This window comes from Pteropus vampyrus, unplaced genomic scaffold (genome assembly GCF_000151845.1).
Source record: "Pteropus vampyrus isolate Shadow unplaced genomic scaffold, Pvam_2.0 Scaffold112, whole genome shotgun sequence".
In the NCBI taxonomy this organism is placed as follows: Eukaryota; Metazoa; Chordata; class Mammalia; order Chiroptera; family Pteropodidae; genus Pteropus; species Pteropus vampyrus.
The window spans coordinates 252,157-270,330 of record NW_011888893.1 but is presented as its reverse complement, the minus strand read 5'-3'; the positions used below and the strand labels follow the sequence as shown (position 1 = coordinate 270,330).

Here is an 18,174-nt window from a genome sequence, read left to right as displayed (position 1 = left end):
AAGTATCATATATTTCCACTTTTTATAAATATGAATTTGTAGCCAAATGTCTATATTTTATAGTAAGATCTGATCTTATCATGTACTTAAAAATGTTAGTTATAACAAATTGAATTAAAGTAGTATTTAATATGTTAAGGAATAATACAGTGTAACATATTAGAACTTTATAGGATTTGGATTAGGATCCATCCTTATCCTAGAGGAGTTTGCTCTCCAGCACATGACATCAATGGAAAGAAAAAAAAAAAAAAGATTTTCCTAAATTACCTCGTTTATTTATTTATCTGTTTTAAAGTTGCTCACACTCAACTTTTATTCTTCTGAAGAAGGATTCTCTGACACATGACTCTGTAACACTTTGCATTTATGCTACCACATTGTAGTTTATATGTAACTGAGTTATGAGTACACCCTCAGGATGCCATTCAGTATGACTGAATCTTCGAGGAGCACATTTATTTTTTGATGCTGTGATGCATGTGAAACCTAAGCCCTGGGATAATGAAAAATGATAAAAGCTATTTCTCCAAGTTTCTAAAAATGTGAGGTGTCCATTGTTTAGGATGAGGCATAGATAAATCTAGATTATAAGGCCCTAAGAATAACAAGGTAGGTCTCTTTAGGATATTTTCTAGTACTTATGGCAATTGAATTAGTAACTTCAGTTTCTGATATTTTAAACACAAACTTTATATTTGACAAAACTTGGGCAGAAAAGTTGCTATTAATTTAAAACTGTATGTTTTATGAATTTTAACTCATACTGGTTTCATTTGCTAAAACTTCAGTGCATTTTAGCCTCGTATACTATGTTATTTTTTAAGCAACTTTTTAATCAAATGATGCAGGATGTTAAGTACTATGAATGAGAGCAAATGCCTTAATTTTATTTATATGCACAAAAATATTAATGATGACAAATTATTACATAAAGACTATAGGATTATTACATATTATGTTTATTATATTCTTCTAATGGCCTAAGCAAATATCAAATTGTGATTTATATATTAGTTTATATGTATTTATGTCTGAATTATTCTGTTGACCATTAGGACTTTGATAGGGAATATTAGTCCTTCTATTTAATTCCTGCGTGGCACTTCTCAGATATATTTCTGTATCTGCAAGTACAATGAGTTTTAAAATATTTCTTTATATCCACTAATAACCAATATTGGGGTTAGTTGTACATTGTTGTTTTGTAATGGATTGGTGGCTTCGTTTTATGTTCATAGTAAATATCTTTTGCTCCTCACTTGAAAATCAAATTCACAACTGACTCTACTGGACTAGACTAATTACTAACTACTCCTCAGTATAACAAGATCTGGCTCACAGGGCTGCAGGGGTACCACGTTGGTGCCCTGAGAGGTGTCTTCAGTACAGCCTGCTCTGGTGAGCTGGCGTCTTAGGCAAGATTCAACCTCATTCAAAGAAAAATGTAATAAGTTCATCGCGTGGATAAACCTGTATTCTGGAAAGGGAAGAATGCTAACTTCACAGTAGAGAAACCTGGCAGATTCCACCTTAATGAAGTCATCAAAATCTGCGCCGTTAGTGCTAATTCATGAATTACCACCGAAAAGAGTACCTGCGGAGTTCTTCCCTAAAACCCATGACTCCAGTTCAATCGTCCAAAAGTCAGGAAACCCACGTTAAAGATCATTCTACGGAATAACCTGACCAGTATTTTCAGGGCCATGAAAAACAAGGAATGACTGAGAAACTATCACCAGAGGAGATGAAAGGGACATGAAAACTAAATGCAGTGTGTATTCTGATTTTTATCCTGAAATGGAAAACGGACATCAGTGGAAAAATTGGTGAAATGTCAGTGGAGTCTGGAGTTTCGTTAATAGTAGTGTACCAGAGTCAATCTTTTAAAAAAATTATTTCTCATTTACAGTTGGCATACAATGTCGTATAGTTTCAGGGGTACAACATGGTGGTTAGACATTTATGTACCTTACAAAGTGATCACCACGATAAGTCTAGTACCCATCTGACAGCATATGGAGTAATCACGGTATTATCCACTGTATTTCCTATGTCGGACTTTACATCCCCAGGACTATGTTTAGATCTGGCAATTCGCACTTTTTAACCCTTTCTCTCTTTTCACCCATGCCCCTAGCCCCCCTCATCTGGCAGCCATCAGTTCTTTGTATCTATGAATTCGTTCCTGTTTTATTTATGCATTTATTTTGTTTTTAGATTCCACGTATAAGTGAAATCATATGATATTTGTCTTTCTCTGTCTGACTTATTTCACTCAGAATAATACCCTCTAGATCCATCCATGTTGTAGCAAATGGCAAAATTTCATTCTTTTTATGGCTGAGTCATATTCCATTGGCTATATGTACCACTTCTTTATTTGTCTATCAATGGACACTTAGTTTGCTTCCATATCTTGGCTATTGCAAAGAATCCTGCAGTGAACATAGGGGTGTATATATCTTTTTGAACTAGCATTTTAGACTTCTTTGGATAAATACCTAGAATTAGAATTGCTAGGATATATGTGAGTTCTGTTTTTTATTTTTTGAGGAACCTCCTTACTGTTTTCCATAGTAGCTGCACCAATTTACAGTCCCACCAACAGTGCTTAGTGTCCCTTTTCTCCACATCCTCGCTAATTCCTGTTTTTTGATTTATTGATGATATGCATTCTGACAGGTATGGGATGATAACTCTTTATGGTTTTAATTTGCATTTCCCTGATGATTAGTGATGTTGAGCCCATCTGACAGCATATGGAGTAATCACGGTATTATATATCACTAATCATATATCACCAGTCATATCACTAATCATAATCATATATTTGTTGACCATCCGTATGTCCTCTTTGGAGAAATACCTATTCAGGTCTTCTGCCCATTTTTTTAATCAGATTTTTTTTGAGTGGGTGTTAAGTTATAAAGCTATTAACTCTTTATTGGGTGTGTCATTGGCGAATATCTGCTCCCATTGAGTAGATGGTCTTTGTTTTGTTGATGGTTCCCCTCACAGTGCAAAAATTTTTTGGTTTGATGTACTCTCTTTTTTTCCTTCATTTTCCTTACTCAAGGAGACATATCCAAAATTATGTACACACACACACACGCGCGCACACACACACACACACACACACACACACTGCTAAGGCTAATGTGAGTTTACTACCTATATTTTCTTCTAGGATTTTTATGATTTCAGGTCTTACACTTAAGTATTTAATTTATTTTGAGTGCATTTTTGTATTTGGTGTAATAAAGTGGTCCAGTTTAATTTTTTCCATGTATGTACCCAGTTTTCCCAGTACCATTTATTGAAGAGACTGTCTTTACCCCAATATATATTTTTTTGCCTCCTTTGTCATAGATTAATTGGCCATATAGGCATGGGTTTGTTTCTTGGCTCTCTTATTCTGTTCCATCGATCTTTGTGTCTGTTTTTATGCCAATACCATGCTGTTTTAATTACTATAGCCTCATAATATATTTTGATATCAGGTAGAGTGATACCTGCAACTTCGTTCTTCTTTGTCAAGGATGTTTTGGCTATTTGGGTTCTTTTGTGATTCCATATTAATTTTAAGATTGTTCTAGGTTTGTGAAAAATGCCGTCGATATTTCGATAGGGATTGCACTAAATCTTAAGATCGCTTTGGGCAGCATGAACATTTTAACGGTGTTAATTCTCCCTATCCATGGCCACAGTATGACCTTCCATTTATTTGTATCTTCTTCAGTGTCTCATAGTCTCCCAAGTACAGGTCTTTTACTTCCTTGGTTAAATTTATTCCTAGATATTTCATTATATTTGATGCAATTGTAAATGATATTGTTTTCTTAATTTCTCTTTCTGATAGTTCATTCTTGGTGTATAAAAATTCAACCAATTTCTGAATATAAATTCTGTATTACTGAATTCATTTGTTCTAATAGTTTTTTGGTAGACTCTTTGGGGTTATCTCTATATACTGTCATGTCATCTTCAAATAATGACAGTTTTAATTCTTCTTTTCCAATTTGGATGTCTTTTATTTCTTGTCTTATTGTTATGGCTCTGGTGTCAGTCTGAGTTGTGACAAATGTATCATGGTTATTGAACATGTTAACATTAGTGGAAATTGAGTGAATGGTATACTGTCTGTACTATCTTTGCAACATTTTACTAGACCTAAAATTATTCCAAAATAAAAAGTTTATTTGAAAAAGATGTGTACTGTTTCAAATATGCTCTAACTGTAGAATGGTATAATCTTTTTTTGGAAATGACTCATACTATAAAATAAAAAGGCAAGTACTTCTTAGTGCTTAGGCAAATCAGAATGCCTTTTTTGTGGACTCTCACCTTTAAAGTATGCCCTCAAAAAGCTTCAAATTGTGAGTCTGTGCTGCATATTTAGGCAACTATTTCACATGAAAACTACACTTGTTAGGAACTTAATGGTGTTTAGACAGTGGTGACAGCCCAGATCCTCTCGATCTTCCCAGATTCCCAAGAGAGTAAAGAATGGTAGGACTCCATCAAAGACAGCACTGGCACTAGGTATATTTTATCAGTGTCGACTGTCGAAGGAATAATCCTGTTTATTCCTGTGTTCCCTCTTTACCTGTCAAACTCCTATGGCCTTTATCACCACCTTCATTTTCTCCCCAGCTCATATGTTGATATTCTGTCACATCTGCCCTTTTTCTTGTTTCCTCAGGCTTTAGTTATCACTCTGCCGTTATCTCCCTAACTAATACCTCTAATCTGGAACTCCAAAGCCATATTTCTACCTTCAACTGGAAGGCCAGAGGAACTTGATTTCAGTGTCTAAAACAAAATTCACCATCTTTCTCACAAAATCTTATTTTCTCTTTAGTTTCTGTCTCATCCAGTGGCACCATCATCCTTCCACCTGGCAGAAACCTTAGAGCAACCTTATGGTTTACAGTGCCATCCCTTAACACTTGGTCACAGTTCCTGTAGTTATACAGAAGCTCTTGTACCCACTTTGTTCTTTCCAGCCTTACTGCTGCTGTGTTAGTTCAGACCTTTCTCATTTCTCACCTAGGTTATTTGAGTAGTCTTCTGTTTGACCCCTTCACTCCAGTCTCTAACTAAAATTCACATCCTTTATCTTAAATGTATATCTGCTTTAAATCTTTTATTGTCTCCCAGTTTTTTTATTCCATCAGTATTTGTTTAATGAATAAATTATTTCCATTAACATCAATGCAAATTAAGACATCATGGCAAACCTTAGGTGACATGTAAACTCTTTGAAAGGATCTTATTAGTGTCATTCTGGATGTCATAGTAATTCTCCTATGATAGATGTCTGATGTTTTAGCATCCTTGTCTGTCCCATTTGTAGTAATGAATGTTTATTATTAAAAGTATTAGTCTCTTATGCATTGTAAGTAGAGGTTAGGTGTTCAAATACTTGGGATAGGCTTTGCATTCTTTCTAGTTGCTATGTTCTTTAAGCCTCAGCTTTCTCATCTGTAAAATCAGAATAATAACCTATATATACCTATATAATAACCTATATATTAGTTAATGCACATCAGCGCCTGCCACGTATATAGTCCTTAATGAAAATAGAAGAGGTGGCTTTAATAGTCTTATGTTGTTATATACCTTAGCTTTTGTGATCTATAACATTTTATACAATCGTTTATATATTTATATAGTATATTGTATTTTGTAAAATATGTAATAAGAATATGTAAAATGTATTATGTATAATGTGATCTTTTGATTTTAAGATAAATTTCATGGACTAATATGATTTTAGAGTTAGACAGTGTTTTTAGATGTCTCTTAAACTAGTTAGTTACTGTTTGTAGCCCAGGTTCATGGACTCATCATAACTTCATTTCTTTCAGACATAGTCTAATTTTACAAGAATTCTTTTAATATTAGGAATTTGAATTACATGGAGTACTTCTTCCATGTTTAAGTATCTCCTCAGAGAGGCCTTCGACTCCCCTTGCTCCCAGGGGACCAGTGAGAACAGCACCCACGTGCTGCCACACAGCCCAGCCTCGCATGCTTGCACCTTGTCTTGGGCGGCAGGGGTATCGGGGAGGGGGGACGATGCGCTCCAGCTTCTCACCCCAAGGCAGATGCTGTGTGCCATGTGCGCGCTGAGGGGTACTACTTCAAGATGAGACAAAAACGCACTTCAGAGTTCCACGGGCAGACCTCGTCCCCTCAGAGGCGCTGCGGGCCTCTGGGGATCGTCTCCCAGTCAGTGTAGCACTTTGACGTGCCTCTTCTGTCAGGTCATGACACTGTGATTTGGTGAGTAGGTCCATGGACCCAAATAGCCTCCAGTCTAGTGGAGGAGACAGATGTACTGGAGACCATAGAGTAATTCAGACCGTGAGAGATAACGCGCCTCTTCAGAATAGACTCAGCATTTCTAACGGATTGTTTATATAGAACCCTTCTCTTTCACCCTCTAAGTTTTCATTTGAGAAAATGGAATAATATGGATTTTTTCTTCCTAATGAAATTGCGGCTCGTATCACTGAGGCCTTCTGTGACCGCCTTATTTAAAGTCGTCGTCCTCCTCTCTGGTCCCTATTCCCAGCATTCCCGTACCCTTCCCTGCTTAGTTTTCTCCATAGCACTTGTCACCATCTGACATATTTAGGATATCTGTTTTTGTACCCTCACTCACTCGAACGTAAACTTCATTTGGGCAGCAAATTGTATATTTTTGTTCTCTGCTGTATCCCAGCACCTAAAACAGTACCTGGCACATAGTGGCACTCCATAAATATTTATCGAATGAATGAATATGTACACATATGGAGCAGTCCTTTATTAGCACACTCTTCTTATTAAATGTTGGTAAACTTCATTAAGTAAACTGCTTTAACTCTTTTATTTTTTTTATATTTTTTAGGTGAGGCAGCCTTTGGTTGACCTCACAGATTGCAAGGACCTTGTCTGTTTATAATCCCTTATTTTTTATTTTTTACGCCTACAGCACCTGGTCTTCCTAGGTGGTCTCCCATCCAAGTACTAACCAGGCCCGGCCCTGCTTAGCTTCCGAGATCAGATGAGATCGGGCTTGTTCAGGTGGCATGGCCGTAGACAAACCGTCTTTAACTTTAAGAAGCCTTAGTCTACTGCCCCAGCTCTTGTCCCATTATAAGTGAAAAAATTTTGGCTCTGGTATACATGGAGATATTATTCGATCATATATATGTGCCTTCAGATTTTCTTTTCATTTTGTAAGACAAGGGAAGGGGATGTATGTTGTGTGTAATTAAAAATGGTACAACCAGTACCTTCTCTTCATTTCATTAATTGGTGTTTTACCACTTCTGGGACCAACTTTTCCAAGTCTAAGTTACTTGCAAAAGTTGAAAGCTAAAAAAAAAAAATGAGAATACATACCGATTGTCTCGTAAGCCATTGTTATTGTAAACTTGATGAGAATAAATCTTGCTAACTTCTTTGAAGTAATACTAAAAGCAATGCCAGGCAATTCCAACATCAGCTCTGTCACTGAGGCATTTTAAGACTTTTATGACAAGTTGCTCTACCTTCTTGCCTGTGCCTATCTACCTCAAAGACATGTTGTCAGTGTTAATTGATGATTTTAATGAAATTCTAGAAAGTAACATGACACCACCCCCCCCCACACACACACACCCACACACACACAAGTGTGTCCGCACAAGCCACCTCTTGCATTTTGGTATATAACCAACATTGTTCTCTTTGTCAAGTGCTGAAGCACCTGCTTATGCATGCAGGTTCTGGAAGAAATGCTGGGAAAGCTAAGTATCAGACGAGGAAGCCAGAGGAAGAAAAGTATTTCTAGGCATAGAGCGAACTAGCAAACTGTTGCCTAGATCATTTCAGAGGTGCCTGCAAAAGGGGAATTCACATCTCTGTTTTCCTTTCTTCTTGGAGATCAGCAATCTTTTTTATAGTGCTGTTCAACAAGAGAAAATGGATACACCCAGTGCTTTGAAGTGACTCAGGAGAGGTTGCTACGGATATGAAAAGCTGACTGCCTTAGAGGCTGTAGCAGCCTAATCCATTCCTGCTAGTGGAGAAGCACGCCTTTATCCGCCCTGAGACGAGGGTTAAGTGTGTCTGCTTACTAGGAATCTCAGGCGAATGACTCACTTGTCAGATAAAATTTCCTATTAATGCAGAGAAGCACAGATATGGCTGGTGAGGTGCTCCTCTGCAGAGCACTGCTTCTGTGAAAAGGACTTGTTGAGTTACTGCATTGTGAAGATGCAGAAATTGCAGATGGGGGAGGACACTATATCTTGAAGGCTTCTGTAAGAATTATACACGTATAATACAACATCCTGAAAATGCGAAATAGATTATAAAATTTTTCCTCATTTTTGTATCCCTTAGCAAGACATATTTATTATACATGATAGTACCTACATCCATGATTATGGTTGTCCACAATAATAATAGTATATATATTTTTGAGAAATTATTTGCTTATAGTTTACGTCATGACAGTACTGAAATGATGTCACTGTTTGTCATAGGGATGTACATATCAGATTAATATATTTTCAGTGGTAGTTAAGTAATAGGGAGAAGAGAAATGCAGTCATAGAAATACGTTTTTGGTGTTAGGTATACATTTAAGTTCCATTTAAATCAGAGAAGATGGACTTCTATAGTATTTACTTTCCATCCTTCTCCTGTCTTAATAGCTGGAAGTAGAAAAAGTCTTTCTGCCTCCCTGACCGTCTGTTTTCCAGTGGCTGTCCGCATTCCACAGTCGATGTGCTGGGCCACAACGGCAGATGGTATAGTAAAATCAGGATGCGCAGAGTGGAAATCAGGATACCAGCTTCTTTCCTGGATCTACTATGTGCCTTCTCCTCTCAGCACGTATGTGAATGTGTATAATTGCCAATATTGGACAGCCGGATCAAGATATTTTTTAAACACATTAGGAAATGGGAATATCTGAATTCAAAAGAGACTGGTTACATTCTAATTGTATTTTGTCATCTGTTTCTATTAGAGATTTTAGATGCCTATACAATCGACCCTAAAGAGTCTGATTTTTAAAAGCATCTATATAAAGGAAATTATTTCAGAAAGAGGAAATTATTATTAAACAAGTATTTTATTCCGCATTGCACTCAGTTTACAATGATACGAACATGTAATATATTCAGCAAAATAGCAAATAGCAGTACTTGTATCTTTAAGGTGAACCTGATAAGGTGGTCACCTGTTTCCTATACATGTGTCAGCTGAAGCAAACTCACTACATGGCAAGAGATAAGCTTTAAGTAATTAATGTCACTGCAGCAACAGTTTTAACATTCTCATTTGACATTATAAAGTGGTCCACTGTATCTAGAAACCAGAGCATTGATGACAAAGTGCAAACTTTGCAATCAAAATGCTCTCTATTCTCTCAGAAGGTGGAAGGGGGCAATTAACATAAACTATATTGCTCCAGGTTGCAACACCAAGGGTTGCACTACAGCAAGTCTGGTAGCCACCTGTTATAAACTAGTCAATTACAAATAAAGAGTTTTATACCACTAAACTTTGGGGAAATAACGCCCTCAAAGTACTACAGATAGCTAAATCTACTCTGTCCGGACATGGAGACCAAGAGCTTCATTTATCACCTTGGACAAGAATAACCAGCGAAGACTTACTTTATGGCTGAAGCAAAGCAAGAAATATTGTCGGGTGGAAAACGAATGATGATGATACAAGATAGGACAATTGCTATTAAAAAAAATGATCACACGTGGAGCAGTACTAATCTTCTGGCGACAAAGCATCTCTTAACCGAAGTCAATCTGTTGGCAAAAAGCTTTGGAAACTTATTTATCTCTTCTCCACTTGCTCAGTGGCAAGGATGGCGAAAGAAAGAGGATGCAGGTTTCATGTTCTGGAATCTCGTTACCCCGTTTCCACAGGATGGGGAGGAGGATTTGTGCTCTGAGCATCGTTAACCTTCTAAACACCAGCTTTAGTCAGGCGTCCTGCAGGCGAGAGAATTTCTAGCCAGAGTGGAAAATATCTGGTGCTTTTTTCCTAGAATGTTCCAGAATGCAGATTCGGATTTTCTCATTTATCTACCAGGCAATCATTTAACCTCTGTGGACATTTATATAACACAAATTGTATTATCCTTTCAAGCTCTACTTCCAAATAGCTAATCGTTTCTGAATATGATATAAATCATACTTTGAGTTTTCATTTTAAACTAAATACCATCTGTGTTGAAGATGTGGTGCTGGGTGTTTGGGGCCTTATAAACCACAGATGCTACGTCTTTCCATTCAGCATGGCTCTGTCATTCAGAAGGAATACCTTTGAACTGCTTTTCTGTAGAACTGTCTTCGTATCCTGGCAGTGTGAGGGATTCGGAGACCATAATCACCTGCAGTAGATTTTGTAATACCCATGCTATTTATTGATGCAGACCGTGATTTGATTTAATTTTACTTACTCATAAATATGTTTTGACTCTTCAAAGCATTTAATTTTCAGCAGAGATAATAGAATAAAATCAGGTCCAAAAAAGAAAACCCACAAGTGTATGTTTTATTTATTCTGTTCAACTCTCCTTGGTACTAGCTGCTTGATATAGAGAAATGTAAATACATGCAGATTTGCACTTGCCATTGCTCAGTGTATTTACGTGGGAAGAAAAAATAACACATTTCTACAGTTTTATACATATCACACCATTGTTTTGTTTATATGGAAAAAATGTCCCACCCCAGGGATCTCATTGATATGGCTTGAGAACCTGTACGCTAGTTGATCAAGAGAACATTAGTCCTCAGGACAGATCTGCAAGGAAAGACGGCACTGTTATCACAATCAGGCTTGAAATGTTTAAAAAACTCAAAGCCTGGCCCAGCGTAGATCAAAAAAACATTCTTGGAATCAACTCAGTCATTATCCTATACTCTGTCATGACCAGAGTACCTGAAATTAAATGATTTTCATGGATTTTTAATGGCAATATGAAGATAAACAAAGAAAAAAATCAGTATATGCAGCAAGAATTTTGAGAAGTGGTCACAGCAGTCATCAGTGTTAGAAAGGTTGCTTGGCGTCAACATATGGAGAATCTTTCATTTCTAGATAAGGAGTTTGAGTTTTTGATCTGCAGATAAAGAATTGAACGGAAGATCATAAGATAATTTAGAAAAATATTGTAATGGTTGTGTGCAAGTTGAATTGAAGGATGGAAATTCTAACGACAGTAATAAAAATACCAGCTACAGGATTCTTTGAAGAATAACTCTTTAGTCACTTTCTCCACCAAGAATTTAAGAAATAGAGACTTTTAGAACTAGAATTAAAGTGTATTTGTTACGTGTATACCAGTAACCCTGCTAAGGTGCTGTAAGTTGAAAAATGCAAACTGAATGAGCCAGTTCATGGCTGAGAATCTGTGGCTATTGGAGTGGGTGCCCTGTGAATAGTTAACCTGGAGCGTTGTCAGGAGGGCTGCAGGTAAAGGCTGACAGGTCAAGTGAGAGCCCCATGAGAGTGAGCCTCCTCCTGCCTAGTCTCTCCTTGTGCAGGTGCGGACTCAGCTGAACCTGGAAGATGGAATAGGGGCTGACTGAAACAAGGGGAGTGAGTGTTTTATTCTGAGTATTCAAGGTTAAAGGTTAAAGGGCAGACAGTACTGAAAGGACCAATCACACACATGCACTTGTTTAGCGAGATATCTTACGTTTTCCTTATCGAGCTAAGAGAATGAACTGGTAGGGAGGGGGCCACACTTGCACAGTCTTGTCGAGATGGGTTTCGTGTGTCCTGGCCTCCTCCACTGCTGACATGCAGCCAGTGTGCCTAGGACCTCTTTCAGCAAGAGAGTCTTTGTCTGCACAGGAGGTTGGAGGCTCCTCGGCTGAGCTGTCCAAAAAGGCACAGGGACACATGTGATCGGTTCCCAGTGGTCAGTCAGTGAGGGCACATGGGCTGCCTGGGCTCTTAGGCTAAACTCTTCGCCAGAGGATTATGGTTCATAGCAGTCAGGAGCCAGCATCAGAACTTACCATTGCTTCCATAGCTTTTCTCTCAAATGCAAACACGCTTATATACATTACTCTTTTCAGATATAAATATGTCCCTTCCTCTGCCTTTTTAAAATACTTTTCTCTAAAATAACATGTTCATGACATTTCTTAATGACTGACAGAGTTGGACAAAAACACTGTTCACAGGAGTTCATCTTCTTTAGCAGGTTGGGATAGGCATCCTTGGAAATCCTCATGGTAGTCCCACCCCGTACAAGGGAGGGAAGGGAAGAAGGTGGCCCGGGCGCCGAGGTGTGACATCTGTGGCATGCTGAGAATTAAAGCGTGTCTCCAGTGTAATGGGGGAGGAGCTGAGGACATAGCTGTGGGTCAGGATTGGGCTTCATCGCGTAGATACCGGAAAGCCAGGACTTCGCTTTAAGCTGAGCATCGGCATGATCAGATCGGAGATGGAGAATGCTGGTCCTCATGATCAGGTTGAGGATCACTTGGTTATAGAAGGCCAGGCAGGTGGCCAGTGGGGTTACTCGCGTGGGGTGATGCTGACTGAATTACAACTGTAGTGGAGAGGGTGGAGTAAGAATTATTTGAGAAAAATCTTGAGTTTTCTTAGACTTCTCATCTGTGAGTAGAAGGGCCTCATTATCTTGCCAAGGCATTATTTACTTCTCACCCAAACAAGCTTACATTAAACTGCAACTCACTGGGCCTGGTTGAAATTTAAGTGGGATCCCTGTAGTATTGTTTCCACAAGCTGCCAAGATCCAGCAGAGGTTGTAGTCAGTGTTTGTCAGTACATTATATTCTGATACCATAAAATCCGAAGTCTTTCATTTCCCTGGTGTCTTGTACTTCACTTCAATCACTGGAAGTATTTTATAGGCTCATTAAAACAATTTGATATTGCCGATTTTTGTCAGTTTGTTTTTGATCTGTCTTGATCCAGCTCTTCCCTTTGTCACCTGCATTTAGTCTTCCATCTTTAAAGTGTCAAGCAATTGGATCAAAGAATTTCATCATTTTGTTCAAGCCTAACTGTAGTACACAGATCTTAGAAAGTTAAGGGAAGCTAGTTAAGAAATGTCTAAATCTTTTGAGACTCTAGTGTTGAATTTTGTTAAGTCGGCTAGGTTGATGTTAGTTGTAATTCTCAAATGGTAGGGTAAACATATATCTTGGTTGGGATGGTTCCAGTTTATGCCTATATTTTTGGTATAATTATTTACAGTGTCTGACTTTTAATTTCAAAAGTATCTCTCATTTGTGTGTTAAATTGTATGGTCACACTGTCTATCAGAGAAAGCCACAAAGAAATCGTTTCTTTATGTATCTCCAGAATCCAATTTATGGAAAGTAAATGTAATTAAAATATGCTGAAAGCCACTGTCCCTGCTGTGGGCTTCATACGCACTGTATTGAAGTCCTTTTGAGGACAAATGGACGGAAATGTGCCATTCGTTTACTAAAAGGTTTTTACTGCTATAGTAGAAAAATGAAATTGCTTCTCCTTTTGGTGTCATATTATCCCTTAACCAGTCTTGTCATGATTCTATCAAGGCAAATAATGCAAAGCTGAGTTTTTAATTTTTTAAACAAAATAGAAACAATTATTTACTCTGTTCTGGTAGAAACCAGAGAACCTTACATGGAAAGAAATCTTGGAAAAAATATGATAGTAGATTTGGTCTGTCCCCTGCCTTCATAGATGAGCCCAACCTTTAGAGATCGTCAGAGGCACAAGGAAGTCTTATAACTTGTGCATGGTTACATAGGTATAAAGCCATATGCCATATGATAGTCAGATCTCCAGTGTATTAATCCAGGGTTTGGGTGTCTTTTTTTACTAGATGTGATTACACATGAAAAATTAAAAGCAACCCTTATTCCCACCACTCCTTTTAACTAACAAAAAAAAAAAGGTCCATGTAAAATACCATGACTTGACTATAGGAAATGTGTAGAAACAGAAATTTTGGGGGGATTTTATATATTGTAGAATATGGCATATTAGGTATGTGCTGGGTACTTGTGCTTATGTGTGGACAAGTATTTTAAATATTTTAAATATATTATTTAAAATAAAGTCCATAGGGCTAATACGATTGTAACAACACTTTAGAATTACAAACTTTGAATCCTTGATGCATCACGGCCAATAGAAAACATGCTAGCCCCTGACACTAGCCTCTATTCTTTAGAGAATGGCAGGCATATTCAAAAATAAATAGACTAGCCCTGGAATTGGTATGTCTTACTTTTTCGTACCCTCTGAAATTCATGGTCCACCCTCACTAACCTCACTCTCACTAAAATTTGTGATGTCTTTACTCATAACTCCAACAGAAACTCTGCTTTTCCCTAAGGACACTAGTAATTCTCTGCAGCCTTGGTAGCACTATTGTTTTGTTATGTTTTTCTCTCCCACTACTTCTTCTAGAATAGGCCCTGGGAGTAGAGTCAGGTGTTTTCACTGCTCTTTGCTGTTTCTGCCTAGGCCTGTGCTGTCTGAAACTCTACCCCCAGCCACCCAAGCACTTGAAATGGAGCTAGCCTAAATTGAGATGTGCTATACAGGAAGGATTTTGGAGACCAAATGTGAAAAAAAAGAATGTAAAATATCTCAATATTTTTTCTAACTTTATTGAGATATAACTGGCATGTAACATTGTATAAGCTTCAGGTATGTAATATGTCTTGATAAACATATATACTGAGAAATGATGACCATAATGGAGGTTAATGCCTTCATCGCTCACATATTCATCTTGTAACTAGAAGTTTGTACCCTTTGGCCAACATCTCCTCACTTCTCCCGCCCCCCAACTGCTGGCAGCCACCAGGGCGCCCTGTTTCTATGAGCTTGGCTTCGTTAGATTTCACATATAAGTGAGAGCCAACAGTACTTGACTTTCTCTGACTTCCCTCACTTAGCTTACTGTCTGTCCTCCAGGTCCATCCATGTTGTTACAGATGGCAGGATTTCCTTCTTATAGGTGAATAGTAGTCCATTTCATGTATACTGTACCTTTACCCCTTCATCCTACGATGGGCACTTAAGCTGTTTCTACATCTTGGCTGAAACAAGCATGGGGTGCAGATGTCTCGTCGAGATCCTGATTTCATCTACTTTGGATATGTATCCAGAGGTGGAAGTAGTGGATCATATGGTAGTTTTATTTCTAATTTTTTGAGGAAACTCCATACTGTTTCCCATAGTGACTGTATGAATTTACATTCCCACCAGTAATGCACAAAGGTTCCCTTTTCTCCACACCAGTGGAAACACTTGTCACCTGTTGTCTTTTTGATAACAGCTATTCATTCTAACAGGCCCGACGTGATATCACATTGTAATTCCAATGTTCATTTCCCTGATGATTAATGGTATTGAGCATGTTATCATTGACCTTTTGGTCACTTGTATGTCTTCTTTAGAAAAATCTCTATTCAGATCTTCCCATTTTTTAATCAAATTGTTTGGGTTTTTGGCTATTGAGTTGTATGAGTTCCTTCTATATTTTGGATCTCAATCGCTCATCAGATAAGTGGTTTGTAATATTTTCTTCCATTTCATAGGTAGCCTTTTCATTATGTCGATTGTTTCTTTAGCTGTCCAGGGGAAGCTTTTTAGTCTGATGTAGTCCCACTTATTTATTTTTGCTTTTTTTGCTTGTGCTTATGGTGTCATATCCAAAAAAAATTATTGCGAAGACTTATGTCAAGTAGCTTTTCTCTGAGTTTTCTTCTAGCAGTTTTACAGTTTCAGATGTTATGTTTTAAGTTTTTAATCCTTTTCAAGTTCATTTTTGTGAGCGGTATAACACAGGGGTCCAATTTCATTCTTCTGTATGTGGTTACCAGTTGTCCCAACACCCCTATATTTTAATACAGATTACACTTTAGACATAGTGCATTAAATAAAATACACTTGAAAATTAATTTTAGCTTTCTTTTTACTTCTTTAAATGTAGCTACTAGAAACTTTTAAATTGTACATGTGTCTCCCGTTATATTTCCGTGGGATAATGCTGTCTATTCCAGTCCCTTCCCCTGTAAACTTCATGTCATCAGATTGTATCACTCATCACTCATTACTGTAGTCTTCATCATCTTGGTCCTGGTCATTTCCCCTCATGTCGTGATGAAGTTAACATCTAAGTCACCAATACCTTTTCCAACAATACTATCTTAATTCGTGGTAAATTTCACATGCACTCGAATGAGCCTTCCAATACACTGACCTCTTGTTTCCTTGAACTTAATTCCCCAGCAGGCTGTTTCGTTTACCTCCTTACATCAGCCACCCAGGCCTTGCCTATGACAAGGTTTGTAAACCTGCCACACTCTCGTGTATCCCTTCGTCTCATTTCCTTGTACCCGGACTCCCAGTCATCGGTCCCACCAGTGCCGTGATTCATCTGCCACGCTCTTTCGCTGTCCTTCAGCCCTGTTTCATTCCATCATCTGTGCAACAAATACTCACTGAACACCTGGTATGTTCCATGCTGCATTCTAAACACTAGAAATAGAAAATCTCTGCCATTGTGTCGTTTTTAATTAGGGTGACAAATAATAGGACAAGCTAAAAATATATCTAGCCTGGTGTCAGATAATGAGAGATGCTAAGGAGAACATTGCAATCGGAGAATGGAGATATGAACTGTTGGCATGGAGTAGGGGACATTTTTAAGTAGACAGCCAGTGAAGGAGCTAGCCATGTGAATGTCTGGGGAGAGAGCATTACGGGCAGAAAGAACAGCCAATGCAAAGTCCTGAAGTAGGAAGGACTCTGGTGATTTCCAGAAATAGAAAGTGGGAAAGAAGTGGCTGGAGAAGAGAGGAGAGAGCGAGGAGGGATAGAAAGTAAAGTCAGAGAGATACCTGCATATTAAATCATGAGGGCTTTGTAGGTCCTCATAAAAAAAAATATTGGAAAGGCATTGGCGGTTTTTGTGCAGAAGGATGTCATAATCTAATTTATATTTTAACAGGATTATTTTCGATCCTAGACTGAGAATAGATTGTGGGCAAATAAGGGCAGAAACAGAAAGACCTGTTGGAGGCTATCGTAGTATTTCAAGTGACAGATGATGGTGGCCCACACCTCCTGACAGATTCTGATGGCTGAGCCATGGTTGTGATGAGGTTGTGGGCTGTGAGAAGTGTAGAAACTCTAGATATGTATTGAAGATAAAGGCACTAGAGTTTCCTGAGAGAATGAGGAAGGGGCATGAGAGAGAGAAATCGAAGATGACTCTGGGTTTTGGCTGGAGCAACAAGTACAGGGGTAGATGGTAGGAAACAGAATTGGGGGAAGGGTCAGGTTAACTTATCTCTATTGGCTATGTCAGTAGAGGTGTCAAGTAAGCGGTGAGATGTATGAGCCTGGAGTTCAGGACAGAGATCTGGACTGGAGATATACATGCAGGAATTGCTGACACAGGCGGTATGTAAAGCCACAAGGCCGCATGAGGACACCAAGGGAAGGAATGCCATGACAGAAGAAGCCTGAGTTAGGGACCTTGCCCCAGGCCACTCCAAAGTTAACAGGTGACTCCAGATAAGGAACAGCTAGTGAGATCAAGAGAATGTGGTTTGCTGGAAGCTCATCAGATGTAGCTGATCAAATAATTATCAGAACAGAAAATGGCCCATTGGATTTTGCCGTGAGGGTCTGGAGATAGCAGTTTCTGATGGTGTGACAGGGGCTTGTCTGTATCTACTATGATAATCGCTTACTGGGCTCCTGGCTTTGTTCTTTGCAGTCCCACAGTTTATTCTCAACACACCCGGCATAGCGACTTTTTAAAATATATTGGTCATGTCACTCCTCTGCTCAAAATGGCTCCCCATTTAACAAAAATCAAAGATACAAAAATAAAATGGCTTGGCAACTCTCTATACAAATCTAGCACATTTTATTTAACAAAAATAAAATGGCTTGGCAACTCTCTATACAAATCTAGCACATTTTACTCTGATTTCTATTATGACCGCCACTAATTTCTCATTTAATTGTAGCAACTAGCCTCCTGATACTCTTTGAAAATGCCTGGGGCCATGTCACTGCTTCAGGGTCTCAATACAGTCTGTCCTCTGAAGCATCCTGCCCTGTGTTCTTATATGCTGGCTAACGCCCTTGTCTTTTTCAGGT

The 18,174-nt window shown here is 38.3% G+C and overlaps 1 protein-coding gene and 1 pseudogene across 1 annotated transcript in view; one reads left to right on the top strand and one right to left on the bottom strand.

Moving 5' to 3' along the window:
• Positions 1-18,174, top strand: part of TPK1 (thiamin pyrophosphokinase 1) — a 233,342-nt gene that overhangs the window by 100,574 nt on the left and 114,594 nt on the right. The window lies entirely within an intron of this gene.
• LOC111743385 lies at positions 6,977-7,094 on the bottom strand (annotated as a pseudogene).